Source organism: Podarcis tiliguerta (assembly GCF_965153285.1).
Source record: "Podarcis tiliguerta genome assembly, chromosome: 6".
NCBI lineage: Eukaryota > Metazoa > Chordata > Lepidosauria > Squamata > Lacertidae > Podarcis > Podarcis tiliguerta.
In genome coordinates, this window is record NC_139539.1 from 73,635,832 (window position 1) to 73,655,052 (window position 19,221).

Below are 19,221 nucleotides of genomic sequence, written 5' to 3' on the forward strand. Positions count from 1 at the left end.
TGGCAAATCATAACTATATATGTTGTTCTGTATATAGAGCAATGTAAACACATCTGTCATCTGCATATACTGAGTCACATCGATGAACAAATTTTGGCTGGAGAAACATATACATTGAATAGAGTAACAGAAAAGTGGGAAAGGTCCACATGATGCACAAACGAAACACGAGGAGGCCAAACAATAATCCTATACATCACTGCAAGAGAGTGATAGTTTTTACTTTCTATAGTAACTGTGACTTTTGATCATTTTTTCTAGAGGGATGTTAAAATATGGAGAGGGGTAGCTTTGATACGAAGAAGTGAAGGTGCCTGTGGTTTGCAAGCTGTTCAGATGAGTAGGGTTTTTTTTAAAAAAAATTAAAAGCCTGCTTCTCTATTCATCTTGATGCTGCCATGTTGATACATGGGTTGATAAGGGAAATAACCTTTATCAGAAAGTGGTCTTCAGTTTGGCCAAAAGCTATGCTTCAGTTAATATCCCATGAAGCCTGGTTCACATTTTGGGAACACTCTGTTTGCATTCCGGTAGAGGAACTGGCATCCACATTGGAAGACATCATCTGGTGATTTGGAGCATGGCACCACCAATATGCTGCTTCCACCCAGCTCCTTATCTCCATTCCATCGGAAAGGCTGTGCAGGTGCTGGACCTGTGTCTGGAGTCTGATGGACTAGATGAGGACCAGTAAACTGATGTTGAATTCTGAGAAGATTGAGATGTTATGGGTCAGCCATTCCCAAGTTCAGGAGTTAGGAATATGGCCTGCCCTGGGTTGGGTAAAACTCCCACTGAAAGAGTAGCTATGTAACTTGGCAATTATCATCAATTCCAAGCTGTCACTGGGGCCCAAAGTGACTACGGTGATAAGGAGTGCTGATGCCCAGCTCTGGATGTTTCACCAGCTACCACTGTTCCTGGACCAAGATAGTCTAGCCTTGATTATCTATGTTCCAATAACCTGTATAGGCTACTACAGGTATCCTTGAAAATAGTCCAGAAGCTGCAGCTGATGCAAAATCCCACTGAAAGAGCAGTGAGAAGGAATCTTATTGCCTGATCTTCACTGCATTGGCTGCCAGTGAACTACCACACACAGTTCAAAGTGCTAGTGTACGAAACCATGAACAACTTGCCACCCAAGTAATCGAAGGAGCGCCTTCCTCAGTACAGTGGTACCTTGGGTTACAGACGCTTCAGGTTACAGACGCTTCAGGTTACAGACTCTGCTAACCCAGAAATAGTACCTCGGGTTAAGAACTTTGCTTCAGGATGAGAACAGAAATTGTGCAGTGGCAGCAGGAGGCCCCATTAACTAAAGTGGTACCTCAGGTTAAGAACAGTTTCAGGTTAAGAACGGACCTCCAGAATGAATTAAGTTCTGAAACCGAGGTACCACTGTACTTTCTAACCTGGACTTTATGATTAATGGGAGACGCCCTGCTCATGGTTCCATCACTGTTGGCAGCAAGGAAGATGGTCACACAAGACAGCATTCTCAGGGGCAGCACCTTGCCTATGGAACAAGCTGGTTTTCTCCTGCTCTGGAGGGTAGGACTCCAACCAATGGCTTCAAGTTACAAGAAAGGAGATTCTCAGTAAACATAAAGAAGAACTTTCTGACAGTAAGAGCCGTTTGACAGTGGAGCGGTCTCCCTTGGAAGGTTGTGGACTTTCCTTCCTTGGAGGAGGTTTTTAAACAGAGGTTGGATGGCCATCAGTCATGGATGCTTTAGCTGAGATTCCTGCATTGCAGGGGGTTGGACTAGATGACCCTTGGGATCCCTCCCAACTCTACAATTCCATGATTCGATGAACCTCATCTTGGGTGAAATCAGGTTGTCCTCCACTCTAGGCAGAATTTGGAAGCTCACCTATTTGTCTAGGCCTTGGAGGTTTAACTGGTGTTATGGAGCTCTTAGCTGCTGCTGTTTTTATTTATGAGAACCTGTTAGTTCATTTAATGGTTTTGTGAAGAATGCGTTGTTTTATGCTGTTAGCCACTCTGTGCTCCACTGTAGGATGAAAGGCAGGATATAAAAATGTGAAATATATTTTTTAAAAGAAATTAACAAATATTCCCATCAAGTGTGAATACATAGACCTCAGCTTTCCTTACTGTGGAAAACAGTGTTTGGTTTTTAGTTCATTTTTATCCTTTGGCTTAGGTGAAATAAATAAAATACCCAAAAGTAACCTTGTGTACCGGTTTAGCTGCTGCAGAGCCATTAATGTGTTTAATGGCTTCTACATGGAACCTAAAGGGATAAAATGCTTTCTTGGGAAGAATTCTGTGCAAAATGTATGGCTCAGCACTTAATATCCTTGGGAATGACCTGACCCTGGCTTCGACTTATGTGTGCTAGCTTTTGGCCTAGTAACTCAAATGGGGGTTATATTATCAGGACTTCCTGCAGCCTTGCAAATTGTTTCGGTAAATAAAGGAAGATGTACTTACTGCCTGTTATGGCTAAAACTCTTTTCGTTCCCTGGGAATATTTATTGCACGGTCCTTATAGATTTTTGTGTCACTCAATTTGTTCTGTAGCCTAAAAGATGCTGCTGCACTGCATTTGCTTACATGTGGAACAACTCCCATAGCTCAGTGTTAATAGAAAACATAGGTGGTTGGAGGACTCTGGTTTGGTCGCCCACATTTCCAGTTGAAGCAAGGATGGGGAAGCTGTGGTCCTCCAGATGTTGTTGGACTCTTAATTCCCATCAGCCCCAACCAGCTGATGATGAGAGTTGTAGGCTGACAACATCTGGAGGGCCAAAGATTCTCTATCCCTGAGTTGAAGGATTTCAGCAAGACAGTGGCGAGACACCCTTGCTCTAACAGTAAAGACCTATATACTAAACCAGACCATTAGGTCCATTAATGCTAGATACAACTAAAGCAGATTATCATCATCATCATATAATCTATATGCTCACCTTTTAAGGGGAAAAATCAGTTAACTGATTTTCAAAAATCCTAGCTAACTAACTAACTAACTAACTAACTTGATTTTAAAAAATCCATCATTTAAGAACAATCTCAGCTGCTAAACAGGATAAGCCTTTTAAACATCAGTAAAGGCCTAAATAAGCAAGCCTAGGTTTTTAACAAGCATCTAAAACATCCAAGCAATGAAGTTTCCTGAATCTCTTGAGGGTTTCCAGAGGGTTGGTGCAAAAACTAAAAAAGCCCATTTCCACAATGTTTCCAGAGGACAATTCATGGGGCTATAGTATGGCCAGCGGGGATCTTCTCTTAAAAATGCAAGAAATGGCTGTGGTACAGAAGCATTTGTGGGCAAGAAAATAGGAGCTGGGTAGTTAACCCTTTCCTTGCCTGCTGCTTTTCCTCTTCAACTCCACCCTTCTCCAGCCCTCTATTTTCTCTCTATTTGCAGGGCAGGAAAGGGAGGCAGCCAGGTGGAGAGGTTGCAGAGGAGAAGCTGGGACCGATGAAAGCTTTCCCCCTGCAAATGCCACTACCCTGCTTCCCACCCTGCTTTGCACATTGGTGCCTCATTGTCAGCAAACAATCAGCTGGGAATCCCTATCAGTTTTCAATGCATAACATAGTTGTTGTTTTTCCAAAGTGGGGAGGGACATGACATTAAAAACTCACGTAGGCCATCCTTAGCAACTTTGAGGCAGGGTGGTAGAGAGATAAAGCTGATATAGGTGTCAGATGCCTTAGTTAGGGTAGGGCAGCAACAAAGAATGCTGCAGCATCATGTTTTGCAATTTCTTTAATGGTGTTCTGACAGTCTGGGTATATTAAAAGGCAACCCTAGTAGGGCTGCCCAGGGCAAGATGCATGTTTCTGTTGAGTTTTTTAATTTGCAAAGTCAAAGTCTTTACTTTGATCTGTACTGCAGTTTCATAGGCAGGTGTCATCCCTGCTGCCCTGCCTGCAACCTTTTTGCAGGGTTTTTTGGAAGCCACTCCTGGCTTGTTTAGACTTGTTTAGCTTGTTTTCAAAAGTTATCTGGTGTCAACACATTAACAGACTCTGGAACAGATGGATCTCGCCTAAAGTTGGGAAAACATCTCATCACCAGTGGAACAAGGAAGATCCATTAGTGGAACAGGCTGTTTCGTACAGCAACCAAAAGCCAAGGCCAAAGCACATTTTGAAGGCAAATCTGGTTCAAATGCCTCGATCGACCATAACCTTGAGTGAGGAAAGATCTTAACCTAATACTAAATTGTTAACAATGGACGAGACAGCCCAGTTACTGCCTGCATAACAAAGCACAGGTCGGCTTCAGGCCTTGGCACAATAGAAGAAATATATTGATTTTAAATTTCTTTTATTGCTTCTTTCATCTCTTGCATTGCGTTTCACTGTATTACAATGAGTGCAAATGGAATGCAAATTGTAATACAATAAAATGCAATCTAAGTGCGGGGGGAGCAATGAAAATGCAATTTTAAAAAAACATACAGTGTCTATCACAGCGCAAGACAATTGCTACAAAAAAATGGGAGCCATAGGTCTACCAAACAGACCAGCTGGGTGTTACAGTGCTTTGTCCTTCTGCCAGGACGTTTGGAATGTAAATGTGCAGCGTTTTCCCACCTAGTTCTCTGTATGGCTCTCACTTTGTCTCCCACAACAGTCAACACACCTTGGGAGTACAGATCAAGTCAGGAAATGCCACCTGGCCTGACTGTGGAGTTTTCTTCTCTGCCATGCTCATCAAAGAGGATATGTAGCGTCAGCAACAACTTGCAAGAGAAAAAAGCATTCCCAGCAGGATGCTCACTCCCGTGAACCTGCTGCTCAGTTCTTCTCTTGTTTGCAGCTGCACTCAGGAAGTGATACCGCCAGGAGACCTCACTTTCAGGCATTGAAAGAAGCTTTGATAATGCAGCAGACATAGGTTGCCTATTCTGGGCCTCTTCTTCTTTTCCTTAATGGAAACTTCACATGTGCAAAGATCTCTCATCTTCCATAATAGCTCCTTCAGAGCCCCATAGAGAAAAGATGCTTCAAAGTAACGGATCATGAAATGTCATCTCAAACCAATTCTTCTGTCTTCAGGATATTCCTGTTGTGTTTGTAGCTAAGTAATAGAGCAGGCAGTGGCGTAGCGTGGGGGGTGCAGGGGGGGCCGGCCGCACCGGGCTCAACATCGGGGGGGGGGCACGCTCGCACTCGCAGCTCTCTGCCCCTACCTGGCTCACTCACTCTCACTGCAGTGCTGGCTGTGCGAATCCGATCCGAGCCACCGGGTCGCCGCCCACTGTGGAGGGGAGGGTGCCAGGCGTGTGGTGCGGTGCAGAGAGAGAGCGAGGGACTATCTGGGGGAGGGACAGTGCAGCGGGGGGGGGCGCAAATTACTTGCCTTGCCCCGGGTTAGGGGGCGCAAATTACTTGCCTTGCCCCGGGTGCTGACAACCCACGCTACGCCATTGAGAGCAGGTTCCAGCAAAAAGTGCCAACAAGATTGGATTCCCCCAACCCAATCCTCTGCTAACTTGAAAAGTTGTTTCAGAGAGTATGGTTTGGTAAAGGCATCTTAACACAACAAATGCCAGAAATTTTGGATATTGTGTTTTAGTCTGTTCATTCAGGACTAGCCACGAGTCTTTGCACATTCTTTCTTTTACATTTCTCCTTTATTCAAGATTAATTCTTCCATATCCCCGCTTTGAAGCTTCCAAAAAATATGAAGAAACAAATTAGCTGCTGGATTTAATGAAATAAAAAACTGAAGACATGTCAATGAGGAATATAAATGCAAAGAATATTTGCATCCAAGGACTGAATTTAGTTCTTCACAAATATGACTCTTACTTGCAAGTATCTGAAGAAGTGTGCATACACACAAAAGCTTATATTCAGAACAAACTTAGTTGGTCTCTAAGGTGCTATTGGACAATTTTTAAATTTTTTTATTTCGACTGCGTCAGACCAACACGGCTACCTACCTGAATTGCAAGTATCTGTGTAACATGCCAAGACTCTTCGCATTATGAAAACAATGTACACAATTATGAGTTTACAGATCTGACAATGCCTGAAATTTCTGTTAAAACTAACAATTTACACTGGCTGAAACCTGATTTCAGAAGGTGTTTTAAAAAAAGTATTGAAATGGTAATCTGGAGGCTATTAGGTGGAGAAATAGCTTATTGAACAAAGCAAAGAATTACAGAAAGTGAGTCAAGCAAAACTATTTTCATCAACAGGTGAAAGCAGAATCGAAGATGCTGCTTGACCCCTATAAAAACCTATAGGTTAGACTGGTTCATTGATCATAACCATTAGAAAGATCTACCGTTCTTAAATACAGACCATCTTGGTCAGCACAGAAGAAGCTGGCCTGAAAAGTTTAAGGCAGTGAATATAGAATTTTCGCATTTTACTCTGCAATGACCCCACGGGGTAGGTTAGGCTGAGAAATAGTGACTGCCCCAAGATAACCCAGTGATCTTAAAGTAAGAATTTGAACCCAGGTCTCTTTATCTAACTTCTTCATGCCAGCTGCTGCATCTACATGGCATAAAATGGAGTCTTAAATGATGGGCGTGTGATAAACAAGCGCCTGGAGTCATTCTGTAGACAGTGGGACTGCAAGTGAAGCAAAACTAGGGCTAGGGCAGGAAAAGCTTGAGAATTGTAGCATATTGGACCCACTTGCCTCTCACACTGCCTTTGACACATTCTGAGTGAACTCCCACCCCTCCCTGCTCTGCTCTAAATGTCCTAATAAAATTGTGAAGGGAGTGCATGCCTTTTAGGTGATAGATGCATTCCTGTGGCAGTATCATAGGCACCCATTGCTAGCTTTGTGCTTCTGACACTTAAGAGAATCAATTGATTAAATGACGGCTGGAAGGGGCATTTTTAAAGAAACATTTCAGCAGCTTGATTTAGTTCAATCATTAACCCATTTAATCAATTTCAGGCGCTTATTCCTTTCCCCAGCAGAGCCATTTCTCTATACCCATAAGCTGCAACCTAATTTAATTTATCCCCCATGGGGGATAGTGGGGGAAAAGACTCCGCTTTGACAGTTCTTTAATTGGAATAGAGTTCACATTCTACTTTGTACATAACCATATTTTGTTTCTATATGCATTAAAGAATAAGCAAAGATGTGTGGTTAAAAGCTCATAGGCCAGAGCAATAGCCTGAAGTTGTTCCAAAACCAATGTTGTTCCATATAAGTTGCCAGTGGTGTGAAAAAAATAATCTTAGCTGTTACCATTTGAGACAGATGCTTTCCGTATTTTGTCGAGTCTAAAGCAGCTGTTCATCATAAGCAGGTATGGCAAGTCTGAGAAGAGATTGTGCTCCTTTTGGGGTTTTTAAGGGGAAACCAAAGTCCCTTCTGTAGTGCCTCTTTTGTTGTCGCCTACCCACAAACATTCTGTTCAGGAGTCGTCCTTGTCAACCATCTTCCCTTTCATCCTAGAGAACTGGTAACGATAAATTGCCGGATTCTATTTTAGTTAATGGATTTTTTTTTAGAGAAGCCAACACAGCAGAATTTGCATTCTGCTATAAATTAAGAGGGAATGATGATATACACTTAGTGGCTGACGCTGGTATGTGAGATAAATCAAAGTTAATCACTGGATTATCCGGTTTTGGCAAGGACCAACCTTTAAAATGAAAACAACAGAAACAAACACGATAGCTGAACTATAGCAACATACATTCTACCAACTTGTGAAACACCGTCAGTCTCTAATTAAACTGTCAAGTAAACTGAAGGACAGGAATTTCAGCAAAGATGCTTTGTGTATTGTTCGGGTGGTGTGTATATATAGATAGATATTTCTCATACTAAATTAAAGTTCATAAACATTATGATGGGGGGAAATAGACCAAGGACTGAGAGTGGAAGCTTCATACATAACACTTGAAATTTTAGCTAAAGGGGTATATGGGGGGGGGGGAATCCAAAGGAATCCAGCTTTGCCATTATTATTTTTGTTTGTTTGTTTGTTTGTTGCCTTATACCACAAAGGTCTCAAAGCAAATTTAGAAGTGCATGCAAGATAAAGCCAAAAGTGGTCCTCTACTAATTTGAATCCCACAATTGAAACTCCCTTTTTTCCAGCTGCATTAATCTGATCACCATTAAAACAGTGAATTTACAAAAGCCAAACAGAAGAAGAAAAGGTTAACTATCAAATGCCTGCAAATGACAGAAAGTTTTGGCCTAGCATCAAAAAGATGGCAATGTTGGTGCCCGGTGGGCTTCCCAGAGGGTGTGAAGCATCATAGGTGTCCTCAGGTGTTTTTCTAGGCGAAGCAAAGTAAATACTACAAACAAACATGACCATCATCTCTGGTAGATTTTATAACTAAGCACTGCCAAGGCCTCTGAGAAACTTGTCTTCCTGGTCTACCCTTCAGTTGTTTCACAGTTCGTAGATCTGCTCTCTTATCTAAAGGCAAACCTAGAATCCAGACATTGTCTTCCCACTGGAACCCAAATCCTTTCCCTAGCTTCCTTCGTCCCTTCTCACCTTTAACTAATTGCACAGTTGCTACAGTCAACTTCACAATATGCCTAGCCCAACATAACAACCTAACAGCAGTGGGCTGTATTTCATGGTTGTAATGTGCTACTCTTAACTCCTCAGTTCCACATCCAAAATGGGGATAACAACACTGGCTTCCTTTGCAGAGTTGATGTAACCCAAGCTGTCTCAGCCACAGCCACAGCCCCACCCCTGCAATGTGGGTATAATAATGATGGCCTTTAGCTGAATTAGCATTAGCCCAGTAATTTTCTTAAATGTTTATGGACATTTTTTGTATGGAATAAGGCTTGAATAAGAAGAATCCTGAGGTCCTCCCTTCTTGGCTCCTACCTTCTGTTTTTGAATTGACACAATACTCCCCAATCACAGGTACTCTATAATTCTGGATCCTTGAGTTGTTTTATTTCTTTTTCAAAAACTGTTTTAAATTAACCTTTATTAAATTTTAAGAAACATAAAAGGAAAAAATATTATAGCTGTCAAAACAATATCCTACACTCTGAAGCCATAAAGCTCACTGAATGTCATTGGACCAACCTTCTCTCGCAGCCTAACTGACCCCTCATAAGGTTGTTGTGAAAGTTAAAAGAGGAATTGGGTACTGACATTATGAGCTCCTTGGAAGAAGTATAGGTTAAAAATTGAATTAAAAATTGTGATGCTTTGCTGCATGGAACACGGTAATATTTTACCTTATTCTGGGTTTTACCCATGAACACCAAATGTGTTGTAGATTTAGATTAAAATTAAACTAGGAAGATAAAAGATTAGTGTAGGGATAAGTGATTGCAGTTGTGATCATTTGCACATTTACTTGGGGGCAAACGCCACTGAATTCAGTAGGACTTAGTTCAGAATAACCATGCTTAGTACTGTGCTGATTACATAATTCGACTGCAGTCACCGATATTCCCAATGGTGACCAGAGGAGTTGCTTCCTTCTCCCGGGGAACTGAGGATAGATGCCAAGGCAAAGGGGAAGAAGCAAAAGTGATCTGCTGACAGCAAGAGCAGGTCTCCTGGCAGTTTCCTTCTTTGGCCCAGATTGTGTGCTGGCACAAAGGCTGACTCCATGCAGGACTCCCTTGTCCTGAGCCATGGAAGTGACCACCTTGACAGTTGGTTGATGGCCCAAGCAAGGGAAAGGTCAGTTGTCCCAGGGTTTCAGGCAGAGAAGAAAGTGAGGCAGGGCACCTCAGTAAAGGGTATGAGTTTCAGGACCACGGTCAGTGATCCAGCAGCTGGGGTACGAGATGCAAGTTGTCTCAGCAGCGTCCTGGCTCAGCTGTCAGATCTTTCTAGCCTGGACTTAGCTGCTCATTGACTAGAGGCTCCACCCCCTGAACTCTGAATGTAGCCAGGGGCAGTGCCTTCATCTGCAGCTGCTAGCTTATTCTAGACCTTAGCATTTGAAACTGCAGGGATAGCTCCTCCACAGATCTATAGTGTCTCCTTGGAGCTTAGGAGATAAGATGCTGGTTCCAGTGACAGCATTTCCACATGGGATGGGTGAGGGGATGGATGCATCTCCCCACCACCACCCAGGGCTGCTGTCATCAGAGGGCTCAATCTCTGATGATTCTTGGTGTCATGACAATCCTTGGGCCACCAGCTCAAACAAGACGCACAATGGGCTCAAACCTGATAGTGGGATTCAGAATAGGAAGCTACTGCTTCTCGTGGCCCATTAGATTGCAACCAAAATTTTGTGCAGATATTCCCCAACTCCTCATTCTCTTCCAGAGGTGCAGGGGAAAGAACTGGAACAGGGTTGCAGTTCTGTTGTCCTAAGAGATCTGTCTCTGACTTTCTTCTTCCCTTAGCAATGCACAAAGAAGGTATGTTAAATGTTAAGAAAAGCCACCACACCGTTTTGGTTTTCACAGCCAATCAGCTGCTGCGACAAGGGGAACAAAGGACATAGGTGATTTTTACTGTAGGGGGTGGTGGTGGAGGGCATCAGTATAGTGAGGTTATTGTGGTGTACCACAAAGAGTTTCACATTTCCTCTTGTAGCAAACCAGTTGCATGCTGAAGGAAAGCGGATGAAAACAAAATAATTTAATTAAGGATGTAATCCTTCCGTGTCAGTCACTAATGTCTGCTGTCTGCGGCCACCTCCTAGCTATGCCTCACCTGACAGTACAGCTGAATATACCTTTTCTTTAAACAAAAAAAATAAGGAAAGGGGCAATCCCTGCAAACAGGATTAATGAGTATTGCTTTAAACTGTAATTTTCTGCTGGCTACGGTGATTAATGTTTCCTGCTCTGTCATAACACTGTCCAACTAAAGTCTGGCACTGTGAATTGTGACCTTGCTTGCAAATCGAGCTGGCAATTAAACTGGGCGAATGTCCTAATCTTGCCTGCATTCTGTGCTGCAGAATTAAATTATCTGTTGGGATATGGGAAAAGGAAATGATTCACTACAGCTGGAGTGTAAAAGAGGGTGTGTGGCAGCTATTCAGGTGTTTTGGATCACATTCATCACTAGCTGTTGAAGCCCCTGACTTCAAGAGAATCTCATTTGAAGACAAATCAGTCTCTCCTTTTGGAATGCGTTAGCTATAGTGGTTGATGATCAGAACTTCACTGTGACACACGGTGAGGACACAGAGGTTAGAACAAGCCATATAATAAAAAGTGGCCATTTTTCACGTTTAATATACTTGGGGTTTATATAGTGCCTTTTAGAGTTTTCAGAGCATTTCATGTATGCATTATCTCATTACAACCCTGCAAGGTATGTCAGAATTATTGCAAATGGGGGGAAGCTAAGAGAGAGGCCCAGTTGAAACCGTACCGCCCTTTTGTTACCTTACTGTCATTAAGGTAACAAAGGAAGTGACTCTGTGCCAGAGGACAAATGGGTGGACCCCCTCCCTCAACTGTCTGTTAGATAGAAAGACAAAGGTGAGAGTTGAGGTGCGTGAGCCAGAAGCTGGAAGCTGCCTGCAGACTGAGCAGTTGAGAGACAGAGCCATGCCTGATTTCTGCTTGAACCAAAGGCTGTGACTATGAGAGAAGCAAGACTCAGGTTGTATATAGGTATAAATAAACCATACATCGTAAAGACACCACAGTCTCTGCCGTTCCTCATTCTGAGGAAACCAAACCCTGGATAAGAGCATGGTAACCCCGGAGTCTCACACTGCTTGGAGATTTGGGTGACGTGGTTTCCAGCTGCCTGGGCTAAATGTGAATTGGCAAAGGAGAGGTGAGCATCCATTATATTTTGTTATAAATCCTCCCTAAAATGAAATGCCCCAAATCTGTTCCATTACCAGGTAATTTAATATCAGGGATACAATGTTCACAATAGATGTCCCCCCCACCCCAATGAACCGTAAGTAAATAAATTCAGCTGGTATCAATGTTGTTGTGTCATGAGGGATGGATTTCTAAGGTCTTTGTACAAGCTGAATATCAAATGTTGACTAATTCTCTGGAGAAACACAATTCCCCAAGGCTTGAAATTTCTTTATGGAGCCCTACATGGTTGAAAGATTCCCCAAGAACCTGGCTATCGCAGGTTCACAAACAAAAAAAAACCACATAACCATTATATATTTAAAATGATTAGTTTGATTACACAGGACTCTAGATTGCATAGAATAACAGGAAACAGAGCTATTTACAGTTTAGGATCCAAATTTGCAGAGCTCAGAAAGCAACAAAACTGATTTAAGGGTTGGATCCAGACGTCATCATGCTTAGAGTAGACCCACTGAACTCGGTCCATGAGATTTCAGTTAGAATCATAGAACTGCAGAGTTGGAAGGGACCCTGAGTCATCTAGTCCAACCCTCTGCAATGCAGGAATCTAGTTATAGTTTACTTAAGTTCCATAGATTTCAAAGTGTGACTCGCAGAGCAATCCAAAATACAGTAAGCTAGTGTCATTATGCCAGGGTAAATCATACCCTTCCATTCTGGAGGAAGTTTTTTGGTTCCTGGTCAGTGGTGCAGCCAGGAATGGGCCTTAAGGCTACAGTGCGGGACCCTCAACCCAGCCCCCATCCCATGACCACCCAAAGAGTGGCAGCTATGGAAAGCAGTCCCCGCATCATCACCTGGGCCAGTATGGGCAAGCCAGGGCCCCTGAAGGAAGCATGCTTCTTCCTTAAAAACATTATAGACCTGGGGTGGCCAGACAGGCATGTATGTTGTTACAGAGGCTTATCATATTGTTTTGTTTTAAATATATGATTACATGCCATCCCAATCTCTGAGCGTTGAGCGATTCCAGGGGTGCCAGATGCGTTTTCCAGAGTCTGTGGTTTCTTTTGGACAATGGGGCACAGCGGAGACTGTGGTGTCTTTAGGATATATGGTTTATTTACACATATATACAACCAGAGCCTAGATGGAGAGAGTGCAGACAATTCACATCCCAAGAGGGTCCTGTTCCTTCCATTGCTGCAGCCTCAGATTCCAAGAGACCCCAAACATTGTGTCTGGCCCTCTCCACAACATAAAACAGACAGCGCACTTTGTGCTGTACCCCCTTCCACCTTGCAAAACTGACACTTTCCTGTTTATTTACCTCATTGCCCACTGCAGTTCTGTCCCTCCCTCCTAAAACTCTGGCCTTTTGTCTCTGCTAACTATCTCTCTCCTTAGAGAAGGGCTTTTGCCATTTGCTGTCCATTTGCTGTCTCTGTTACTGGCCTTTTTAATGGGACATCACCCATTTCTTTGTGCTCTATTAATCCATCTCTCCAGAAAATGGTCCCCCCCCCATAAGCCAAAGTCTGTTTTATTCTCAAAGTTATGATGGTGCTAAGATTTAAGTGAGTTTAAAATCTGAAAGTGCACATTCTCAAAGTATTGATTTTGGTTATACCGTAATCGGGTTTTTAACTTTATCCACCTCACCACACCCCCATGCTTCAGTAATGCAGACACACAGTTGTAGAGCATGGAATCACAGCTCTGGGTGGGTGGGTGCATAATGTCAACCGGGTGCATCGTAACTAAAGCAATACACATGGATTTTCTTAAGGGGATCCCCATAAGGCCATTAAGTTCTGTGTCCAAAATCACCTAGCTGCATCACATTTCCCGGCCACAAATAATTTCTGCAAACGGCTCCCCTGCCTTGTGACTTTTAGATAGGAAACTATCTCTTCTGTCTAGGTTGTAGAAAATGTCATACAGCTCACATTTGACCTTCATTCTCTTAACGTATTGTTTCATTCATTAGTAAAAACCAGCAGGAGCAGATTAGATCTAATGAAGAAAATGTGTTCCGTTCGCATTTATTACCAGTGACAAAACATCACCAGTGGGATGCCTGCTTTTCTTACTGGTGCCAATTCTCTTGATATTATCACTAGCTTTGTAACATTCAGTACTTTTTTTCTTTTTGGTCAGGGCCTCAGCACAGAAAATATACTAATCTCAGATTTCATTGCCTATAAAAGGAAATGTCTTGGTCTCATGGTTAATGGGGGAAAGCATTGAAATATGACTTGAACCTTAAACATACAAAGCTTTTTTTAAAAAATGCATTTTTCTCCACATATCCTGTTACAGAGTATAGTAAGAAAAACCACTGGATTAGAAAGGAGGAAATATTGTAATTTTGGGGGTTAGATATGGGAAGGTTAATGGGGAAATAGAACTGCTTAAAGTTTTTTACGATATACGATATCTTTATTGTCATTGTCCCATGCAGAACAATGAAATTTTTTGGAACACTCTGGCCAGGCACATCCTTTTGGTGGATGCAAACTGAAGGTGATACACAGAGCTATGGGAACGAAATAGTTACACGTTTGCTTTTTGATGCAGGACGATTCTGGGAATGTTCTGAGTATGGAAAACTGATTATAGAAGGGGACAAACCTCCCCCCCCCCACCAGCTAAGGATGAGGTAATCCAAATCTTTGTGTGTAAAGGACAGAATGTAGTTTTAAGTCATAGACAGGCGGGGCGGGGGACACACACAGAAAGCTGAATTTGGGCTCCATATGCATCATGGGGCTCTGGCTATCTCCCTGGAGATATGATATGGGAGCAGTGGGCTTTGGTATCAGTTTTAATGTTTAAGCTGCGTCTCCCTCTATGTTCAAGCTGAGGGAGGGAGGGAGAATTTAAAACCAGGTATTAAAAAAATAATAATCAAATCAACATCACCTCCTTTCAAAAGGAGCCAACCCCAAGTGAGTGTTGTGTCCTTGAAATTCTCATCGCTCAGAGAAGTGGGATGAGCATCGACTATGTATGTGTCACTATGTATGTGCCATGAAGTATGTGCCACTAAAACGGATTATTCAGTGATGGCAGCTCTTCAGTAGTCGGTGGCAGATAGGAGCATTGCTAGGTGATTAAAGAACCCATGACACAGATTTGCAGACAATTTGTGTATGCCTCAGTTTAAAATTAAAATGGTGGGTGGCTGGGACCTCATCAGCACTTGTGTTTTTCAGTGTGCCCAATCATCCTAAAAGCAAAGTAAAATAAATAAATTTAAGTTTGGGGAAAAGGGAGGAAAGTCAAGGTATCACTGGCATTCCACCATAGCCCCAGGTTAAAAGAAAAGCTTCTGGCTTTTTAACAAAAGTTGTTTCCAATGTTTTTTTCCAGTTCATTACAAATCATTTCCCAGAACACTTTTGCTATCTTACATGTCCACCACATATGAAAAAAGGTACCAGACCTTCCTTTTCAGGTCATTTTCTCCGAGGCATGCCGACCTGCCCAGGTGTGGAGCAGTTAAGTCTGAGGCCACAGTTGGGGCCCTAAAAGTCCACTGCTGACTGTCCCTTGGCAAGTGGAACTTGAATTTCTCACCTTTAAAATTTGGCAAGCCCTGCTGAGACTGGCATTAGTCATAAGTGTTTGTTCAGCTTCCCAGCAAGGCACAAAGCCACACGAAACTTTGGTACAGGTCTGGAAGATAGCAGACAATGTTATTTTGCGGAGGGGGGCGTTAACTACAAACCCTGATGAGCTGTAAATAAACACTTACGGGTTGTATCACAAAACCCATACTTTGTGGCACAAAATGAGTACAACACTTAAGTACAGTATATTTTCGAGCTGGACTAGATTTGGAAGTTTTCAGTTACTGGATCTCAGTACAGATACAGTATTTGGGTGGGGCGATGTTCGATTAAGTTTTTCAGTATAATGTTGAAGAGAGCTTCCTGAAAGTGAAATGAGAATGACCAGAGCAAAGAAGAAGTGAGAGAAAAGGAGTATTCTGGAGGAAGGGGAAGAAAGTGAAGGGTAAATGACCTTTTAGCAGCTTGCATGTGCAAAAGAATACTGCTCTTGTAGCAGCAATGATATCCAAAACCTACCTGGCTGTAATAGAATAAAGCGGAATAGGAAACATATGTTTGGCAATTATGTGATTGGTGCTTGATATTTTACAAAGCGTTTCAGTGTTAAAGAAGATACAAAAATGCAAAGCACATGCATTTGAATTTTGTACCGTCCATTGCACTCATGGTGACCTTCCCACTCTAATGGAACACTGTAATTGTAAAAAGAGTCCAGTATTTTACCAAATTAAAAGATGGTACTCATCTGTGTGCAGAAGGCACACAGGGAGGAGACATCCTTTAGTGCTGGAACGTTTTGTTTTAAATGAAGACTAGTGTTCATAATTATAGAGAACCACTACTAGACTGTGCTAATTTCTAGTTCTTTTCTGTAAGTCACCCACAGCCCGAATTCATTTTAAACATTGGGAATTTGTGATCAGATGCTATCAATACAGAAAGCAACTGATCCTTAATATGAAATTTCATTTTAGCCATTATCAGCCACTATAATTCTTATCTATATTAAAACCTATATTTTTTGTTTTGCTTCTTTCCAGCTTCACATTTATATTCTGGGGTTTGTGAGCATAGCTTTTTTAGAAGAAGAAGAAGAAGAAGAAGAAGAAGAAGAAGAAGAAGAAGAAGAAGAAGAAGTCTGTCCAGACATTGATTTTGAAATATCTATAAGCGTAATTTAGGATCCAATGATGACTGCCAAGAAAATCTGTCATCATCTATTATTTGCTACAAAGCAAGCATGAGAGAAACACAGGTGCCTCGCAGCATCCAGAGTCATTCAAAAAGCAGATGAAACCCTTTGGGGACAAAATGATGAAAAGAGAAATCTGTCAACATAGTTTGCAGAATGAGAGCTGGGAAAGTCTGTACCTAGTAGAACAAATGTAACAAAAACCAAAAAGGAAAGAAATAAGAGAGTAGCTATTGCTAGACACTGTGTCCAGTACAGTACTTAAAGTGAAATTACATGAGTATAGAAACATTTATCTCCAAGGATTTGTACCAGCATGCTGCCATTAAGTATATGAAAGACAGGGCTGTGGTTCTCTATTTTAAAAAGAAAAGAAAGTCTTAGCCATACAATGACATGGCTGTTCTCTCAATTCTGGGAATATGTGTCTTTCCAGTGAGATTAATAATAATTGACACCTCAGTACAACAGCCCTCCATGTGTGGTAGAGACGTGGTAACTCCTCACCAGATTTTTAACTCTCTTCCAGATTTCAGATTTCGGGTGGGGGTGGGTGGGCAGGGGGAAACACCCGTTGCTCTGCTTTCTGCATGTATAACATCCAGCAGTGTGTTAATCACAAATGAAGGAAATCCAGTTCAGATTGAAAGAATAGATCTGCAGATCCTCTTCTGCAGGTACAAAGCTTTGTGCATGCCAGAGGAGTTACAGTGGCAATCCAGTGTTGATAACTGGTCTCTGTTATTGAGTAGCTCTTAGGGGGCTGCCTGTGATCTAAAATGATGCTGATGGATATGCACATCTGAGCCTTCATCAGCTGAGCAGCCTTCACATAGCACCTTTTATTTTGTTGCTGTTATTGATCACTTTGGCATCTCGTCTTTCCTCCTTCCAGGGGGTTCAAGGTGGTGTACATGACTCCACCCCCATCCCATTTTATTGTGAAGTTGAGACTATGATGCAGTTAGGAAATTTTAGGCCATGGTGGGGAACATGATGCCCTCCAGATGTTGTTGGACTGCAATACCCATCAGCCTCAGCCGGCATGGGCAATGGCCAGAGATGATGTGAGATGTAGGCCAGCAACATCTGGAGAGTCACAGGTTTCCTGCAGTTGTTTTAGAATTTGGAGTGATGGTTTTATGGGACTCCTTCTTTAGATGCTAACAGTATTAATGTGGTAATTCAGCCCTGCTGTGTTTGGAGCTCCTCTTGCTTTTTCTGTTCAATTCTACCCCAAATATTGCCCATTTGGAACCAGTGGGTTGAAATTACCTATGTTGCCATGCACAGGAGGTTCTTCAAACCATTTTCTTGCAGGAATACATCTAGATTAGGGCCAGGGCATTATGAGTTCTATGCCAATTTGTTTTTGTTTTTTTAATGAATTCTAATATCTATATCCACAGAACCAAAAAACCTGTTAAAATTAAAACTTTTTGGTGCATGCTCTTGTTGTCAGTTACTCTTCTACCACAAATTTACAGTGCTGTTCCCATGTTTTAAACAAGTAAATAGTTCTTTTTTCCCTCTTTTCATGTTTAACTGAAAAATACAGCTAAAAGCAACTCAATTAGCAAGCCGGAGCCTAATGTCTTTTGTAGTGTTATGGCACTATTTGTTGCACCTACATAAGGAGGAAAGAGCAGACTTTAGACTGTACATATTACCAATTGCACCCATTTTCAGTGCCCTCCCACCTCTGGTATTTGAAGCTGAGTACACATGACATTAGCCACAACTCATATGCATCCTACACTTTCTTTAAAAGTGCAGCTTTTAAAGAAATACCACTGTTTGATGCATTTCTCCTCAAACCAACATCCATCCGATTTGAAAACATATTGTTGTTAAGCCGAAGTATGTACATTTCAGACAGAAGACAATGCATGTGCAAATGACAGTTTCATTGAATTGGAGTTTGAGGGGTGGGTTGCAGGCATGGGAAAAGGAACCTGGTAATGCACATTGGGTGAAAACATCTCCATCCTCTGGTGTGTACAGCAATGTAAAAACGCAAAAATGCAACAGCCACAAACCCCTTACAGTCTCTCATCTCTTCCCCCCTCCCCCAAATGTTCTAAAATACAGTGCTTTCTTGTGACCAGTCTCTGTTTCAGGGTGTCCTTTCAATATTCATACAATGTGTTTCGCACTGTCCATAGTGGCTGTTGCACCGGCCAGAGGTGGGAGGAGACACTCTAGCAATGGAGCACATTTGTCCTAGTAATTGGATAGGCTAATGTTTCAGTCCGCTGCCTCTAAGTTCCACTCATCTACAAAACATTTGGAGGAGTTGTCATATGTTATGTGTGCACATGCGCATTCTGCCTCTTCTGCCTATGACAGGCAGCAGTTCAGCAGGTAATGTATTTATTGTATCAAAGATATGCAATAATAGGCAATGACATTGTGAATCTCTCTCACTCTCGCTCTCTCTTTCTCAAAAGCACATAAACCCTGCCAGGGCAAATGTAACTACTCCTCTTATGAAGTCATCCCACATATCCACAATTCCCTGTGATGGAGCCAAGGGATAAAATAATTGAAGACTAAATTACAGGAAGTGTGTGTGTGTGTGTGTGTGTGTGTGTGTGTGTAGTTAGATTCAAGTGATGTTTAGACAGGGAGAGAATCAGCACAGCCACTGATCTAGTCCAGCAATGGCTTCTTTTCTTTTTTAACAAGCATCTGTATCTCTCGTGCACCATGTGTTAGAAATTAGTGG

The 19,221-nt window shown here is 42.2% G+C and overlaps 1 protein-coding gene across 5 annotated transcripts in view; it reads left to right on the top strand.

The window, feature by feature from the left end:
- Positions 1–18,007, top strand: part of ALG14 (ALG14 UDP-N-acetylglucosaminyltransferase subunit) — a 53,127-nt gene extending 35,120 nt beyond the window's left edge. For 2 of the 5 annotated variants that reach the window (XM_083445104.1, XM_083445100.1), the window contains one exon: positions 38–2,479. The gene's annotated coding sequence lies outside the window, so the exon portion shown is untranslated. Of the gene's footprint in view, positions 1–37; positions 2,480–10,248; positions 10,868–16,375 lie in introns of those variants that run through there. The other 3 variants (XM_083445101.1, XM_083445102.1, XM_083445103.1) reach the window with 3 other exon arrangements.
- Positions 18,008–19,221: the final 1,214 nt, after the last annotated feature.